At 31.4% G+C, this 6,483-nt stretch overlaps 1 long non-coding RNA gene across 1 annotated transcript; it reads right to left on the minus strand.

Moving 5' to 3' along the window:
• Positions 1–342: 342 nt before the first annotated feature.
• Positions 343–2,532, minus strand: LOC117108292. Its single transcript, XR_004445350.1, has 2 exons — positions 2,377–2,532; positions 343–440 (listed from the first exon to the last, which is right to left on the minus strand). It is a non-coding gene; the product is annotated as an uncharacterized LOC117108292 (long non-coding RNA).
• Between the last annotated feature and the right edge of the window lie 3,951 nt (positions 2,533–6,483).

The following is a 6,483-nucleotide window of genomic DNA, read 5'->3' on the forward strand; positions in this document are numbered from 1 at the left end:
ATCTTCTCATACTATATTTGCTATCTAACAATAACATTCTGCTTGTTGCTAATAATGATCATATAATGATGCTCATATAATAATAACAATAATAATAATAATAATTTAATAATAATAATAAATTAATGTTCATTATGTCTAAAAAAACAGGAGCAAAATGGACCATTTTGGAAGGAATTGGATACAGATGGAAGCCATCGATCTGCAGTGCCCTGAATAGCTGACGCTAAAGCTTATCTACACTATAAATATACTGCTTATTTACTATTTAAAAAATGCATTTTGCATTCCTTTACAATAAACCTACAAGAATGATTTGTACTTTGTGTGGATGGAACTTACTCTTTTAATTTGTAAATCATCTTGGAGCAGTTCATCATCGCTATCCCATGATGAGTTGAACGTTCTTTTTGTAGTTCTTCGTCTAGGATCTGAATCATCTGCATTGAAAAATTAAAAAAAATAAAACAAATGTTGTTAGGCAAGACTTTTTAACACCTTGTTTATCAAACCATCATATCAAATAAAAACAAAATTTAATTTTTGGCCAGTTAGTACACACACTGCCATGGAAAAATGTAAATTTTAGAAAAAATATTTGAAATTTATTTTTTAATTATGCCAGCCACTGCGTTGAAATCCCCAAAATAAGATACAGGGTCTAGACCTCACCCTATTATTTCTCCTTTTTTAAGAAATATTTTTTCCTTATCAATGTAAATTTAAAGCATTTATCATTTCCATTACTGTACTACACTGCTCATACAGTATGCATTCCCCAATAAAAATAAAATAATTGTCCTCCTCTGCCTGGATGTGGGCAAAACCATTTGCTGAAAAAAGAAAACAAACAATAAAAACGCAGTTTGGCTATGTCTACGCCGAATTATGCAAATCCTAACGTGCTGATTGGTTAAATTGGCTTTACCCTAACCTTAAAAATAACTCTGCCTATCTTAATGCACTACAGCATGATGTCAGATAGGCCTCTAGTAGGGGACCTAGGCTTAGGTAGCTAGATACAATACCGATAGAGGGCGCTATAGATCGGTAATACAAACATCGCGATAGAAAATAGTGCCCCGACGGAGATAGGATATCCAATGTATTAATTGGGTATTTCGCGGAAGTATACAACAATTTGATCGGATTACAGTACTTCCAGATAACTCTCCAGAAATGATTTCTGGACCAAGTTATTGGCTTTTTAAGCGCGCGAATCGATTTAGTAGAAGTTTTTTTAGTACAACCAATGTTTCATCGATTTTCAATAATAAAAGGAAACCTTCGCTAGTTTTTTGGTTAACATGTTTGTTTTCTTCAGTTTTTAAACTATTAAAGATAAGTGAGTTTTAAGTAATATTTGTGTGCATATTAATTGAAATAGATGGCATAAAATTCTATTGTCTTATCACGTACTGCAGTTAGGCTCGGCTCGTACGAATAGAGGGCGCCCTTGTTAATTTGCAGTGGTTATACGCAGGGCAAACATTGTTTTCCCCGCTGGCCACCGTGTTGTCTGAGGCCTGCAATTAGGCCTAGAGTTATACGATTCAATATAATTTATTATACGTAGAATCTATAAGTTGATAACAATTATTAAATCTAATATAAATATATGTACTAAAATACTAAATTATAATTGTTAGTAATTGTCAAGTATTATTTTAACATGGCCTAAAATGCTACATAATTATACTGTAAGGGACAAACTTCTTGTATAATAAAAACAATAAATAGGATAGGAATTTTAACTCCAGCAAAAAACATATTTAAAATAGCAATATCTTCGCTAATATTGGTCCGATTTACATAATTTTTGTTTTAAAATGCTTCATTCAGTTCTGTCTTTCTATTAAAAATAATTAAAATATTTAGGACATTTCAATTTTTTTTGTTTCTAGCAAGCCTAGGCGTACAGTAGATGCAGCCCGTTTGTAATAAAAAAACACATTTTTTAAAAAGTGTTAAAATGCATATAAATGACAAAGGTTTATCATTGTGTTTGGAGATTGAAGGTTCTTGGGATCAGTCAGGTGCGATCCATGGACCGCGGGTGTGTAGCCGAGGTCGAATATCTTCTGCAATGAGTTATGGTTAGGGTTAAAACATTAAGAAGATATTCAACCTCGGCTACATACCCGCGGTCCATAGATCGCACCTGATCCGGTTCTTGATTCATGAAGGTATCTTATTCATTGACTGTAGCATCCAAGATGGCTAGGCCTATGCTAGGCTGTCTGATTTATAACAACAATGCAGTTTGTTAGTGTTACCCGTCCACCAGTCGAGTGCCGTTCACAAACAACAATGTGAGACTGAGAGGCCTAGGCCTAGTTATCAGTTAAACAATACTACCAGGTTACTGACTCTTACCATCGATTTCAGCCATTTCTGGGTTCTTCTAGTTTTGTTTCAATTACTCTAAAAGTCCATACTTCTGTGAGTAGACTAAATTTAAATTAAAACATTATGATTAGGCAAAGCCAAAACCTTTCTTCTGCAGCAAAAATCCAACGAAACGACCTTAGATTTTTTGAGAAACGTTGGTGGCTGTATAATTGAAAGCCCGCCACCAACGACAACTATAACTTGCCTGGATGGATTTCTGTCCAATCTAATAATAGTAATAAATCTTTTCTCAAGGAGATTTTAAAGTGCGGGCCACGAACTACGAATCCAAAAGCCAGAGGCACCAAGCAAGTAAGTAAGTAAAGTAAGCAAAATCAGGTTATCAGAAGTATGCAATTGTCAATTTATTCTTTTCCTGATTTCCTTTATATTAATCCACAAGATAAACAACAGTAACTTAAAAAACATACAATTACTTTTGCAGAAGCTTTGTACTGTTTGAGAGCTGCAACTGTGTTTAGACCAAAATCCACCAATTAACATGAAATGTTTACCCCTTGAGTTTTCCTATGCAGACATTGATTCCCTTTCTGAACTCAAGAATGAACTTGATAATGTCTTGCCAATCGCTATTAAAGTTTCTAAAGATTGGAATTTGTGTCAATATTAAGGCAAGAGAGAGTTTAACCATGTGTTTATTGATTAAAGGTAACGACAGTCAGACTTGGAGATCCCAAAGTATTGGGTTCACTCCTCCACAAAAGGCTTAAGATATATAATTATATTAGCATACGTGACATTTAACAACTTATTATTATTACTATTATTATTATTATTATTATTATTATTATTATTATTATTATTATTATTATTATTATTATTATTATTATTATTATTATTATTATTATTATTATTATTATTATTATTATTATTATTGTTATTATTATTATTAGTAGTAGTAATAGGCCTATTATGATTAATAATTTTAACCATTCTGCAAACAGAATATGTGGTCATTTGCATAAATTGATGACGTTGAAACTTTAGCAAACAAGAGCTTAGTAGGAATGATTATGTTAAGCATTATTAGTATATGGATAAATAAGTAATTAATTGTTTTATTTTAATTTTTAATTCAATTTTGCATATCCATTCACTTTCTGACCATCTCTGTGAACCTGAGAATCTGAGGTTGCTGCGACATGATACATCTTCTTTCCTTTCTCATCTTGTCTTATCTTCCTGTTTATTTCCTGTCTTGTACAGTATTCCGTATCTTTCCATTGCCTTTCTTACTTTTATCTTTCGCTTGTTTTTCTTTCTTTCTTATACTTGGCTTAAGAAAAATATTTCTATGGATCTAACACTTAAATTATGATGTATTACTATGTTCTATGTTATTATGCAACTGTAGTAGCTAGGCCTATAATGAGTAAAATTGATACTTGCCATAGGTCCCACTTACGGATGATTATACATGTAAAATATTCCAGACGGAATAGGCCTAGTAAACAAACTGTATAAGGTACCGTAACGAGGGTGTCAGACCTTTATCTGAAAGAATTGATAAGTCGAGGTGGTCTATGCTTGAGCGAGGATACCCTGCTTTGGTATTTGCTGTTGTGTTCTAATCATTTAAAAGGTCGCATAAGAAAGCACCAAAGCAATCTTTTAAGAACAATCTAGAGATTTATCGTCTACAAATTCACAGATGTGTAACTATAATGATTTATATTATTTACGTGAGGTTGTTAGCAATAGAAATTTGTTGAAAATGTTATAAGTCTATGTTTTTATACGCATAAGACTGGAGAGGTTGTAAATTCAAATATTATTGAGATTCTACGAATTTTGGTATACACAATAATATAAAATATAATTTATTATTAACAACTTGAGCTACTGATAAACACCTTTTGGAAAAACCATTATATTCTGTTTAGATTCGATGTTGGTGAGCAACCAGCTTTGTTTTATACAAACGTTTTACCACTTTCAACTGCTGAAATGCGGCGCTTAAAATATTGATTTCTTCATTCATTAGCTAAGATTGACTGTGCCAGTGGACCTTGTATACTGCCACTGATATAAAAGTGTAATGTTAAATAAATATTATATTATAACATAACTTTATATCAATGTTCTAATAACCATTGCGTAGGATAATTAGGTAGGTTAAATTTATGAAACTGCGGGATTTTTTAAGTTGCTATTGGAAACCATTTCAAAACGCTCTTTATCGACATTTATGTTCAAAGGATTAGTGGTCAAAGGGCTGTAGTAATTTTTTCCCGACCACAGTTTTATCACGGGCCGGATTGAATTGTCGCTAAAAAATTAAAAATTTAATTGCATGTTTGAATTGCCTAATTTTATATTTGAGTAATTATTAACTTAGAATTTGAAGATTTAATAAGAAAACTCTTTCTCATTTAATAGAGAACCTTTCCTATATTCCTTTAATTAAAAATGTAAGGGCAAATGTCTGTAAATCAGCAACAACTATTTTTTTTAGATCCGTTTTGTTTGGAATTCAATAACTTCTTATAACCTTCTATGAGCTATTAAAAATAATAAATATATAGTCTTAAAAGTGCTGCGATGTCGTCATTATTATTTTTATTATTGTTCAAATGTCTTCTTGAATTAGTTAAGCTAATAAAGAGTCGAGGACAAGACGAAATATAAATAAAAGTGCATACAGAAACTTAGGATTTTATAATTATATCAAGCATAATCTCTTCAACGAAAAGTTCATTTTCATTTGTATTGTAAAAAAATTTTATAAGTCTTTCTTACATATTGGTTTCGTGATATTTTTCATTAACATACTGAAGGAAATGTGGAACTTCTTGTTTATATATAATTGAGTAACAATGTCTAAATTGACAGCTTTGAGAGATGAGAAAAACAAAAAGAAGTCGATGTATAACAAATTTTTTAGTTGCCAGTTTTATAATTTAAGTAGGCCTAAGTTGTCCAGAACCGAATAACGGTTAGCCTATGTTAAAAGCCATTTCCTTTTCAACATACTGCAGACTTACCAGCCCTAGAACTGAACAGAAGTCTCAATATGATATGAAACTTATGGAGTGGAGCAATGACAAACAAAAAATTGGTATTTAATTGAACCCTGGGCCCCTGGATATTATATACGAATACAATTTATACGAATACGATACTTTCACATCTGGTTTATTCAAGAGTTCCAAAATAGAAAGAATCTTTATGTAAGACTTTTAATAGAATATATCGGTAAATTATAGATTCACAGACAAATATGATCCTAATTTACTCGCAATACATATTCATTTACAGGAATACCTTGCAAAGCATGTGCACTATTTAGTCAAATGTCAAATAGTACATAGCGCCCCCTATGTGTGCAAACATCCTTGAAGAGTGAAAAGAAAAATATTGACCACAGAATTAGTTTGCCAAGATAAACTGTGTACCCTGCGGAATGCTTGACGGACTTACAGGCAGTAAGAATGTTCCCAGCTGATACATTCATTTTCCAAAACGTCTTTAAACAGTACTACGGTTGAAAGATGGAATTAAGGCTCATAGGTTAAAAATTATAAATCTGAACAATTATGTTTCTATTTATTTAAGGCTGCTCTCACTAAATAAATGGCAAGGCATAAGACAACATGATAAACATGCATTTTATGATATACTGTAATGAAATATTCCCTTTATCAAATGATTTATTTTTTAATAATTTGTACAGCATATAAAATTACTGTATTAAGCATTAATTTTCGTACAGCACTTATTTAAGCACATGATAGTAACTTGGTATAGAGTTACACCTCCACTGGTGGTTTAGCATCTAATGAAGAAGCTCACATCATGTTAAGCATTTATTTGTTTGTTTATTTCTCTTTTTGTTTATTTACAGCATGAAAGATATGCTTAAAGGTGCTTATAATTATTAAAACAATACAGAAACTAAATCGAAATTAAGAGAAATAAACTAGAAATTGCAAATTGCAAGTGAAGCGCTGCGAAGTACAACTGCATATAAATGTTCTTCGTACAAAATTATTTATGCGAGTCAAGTGAAAATAATGAATAATAAAACTATAACAAATAATATGAGACATGACCCATTGTCTATATTAGAAC

The sequence above is a fragment of the Anneissia japonica genome, unplaced genomic scaffold (assembly GCF_011630105.1).
Source record: "Anneissia japonica isolate Jap-2015-1 unplaced genomic scaffold, ASM1163010v1 scaffold426_len1935630_cov189, whole genome shotgun sequence".
NCBI classification, from domain to species: Eukaryota; Metazoa; Echinodermata; class Crinoidea; order Comatulida; family Comatulidae; genus Anneissia; species Anneissia japonica.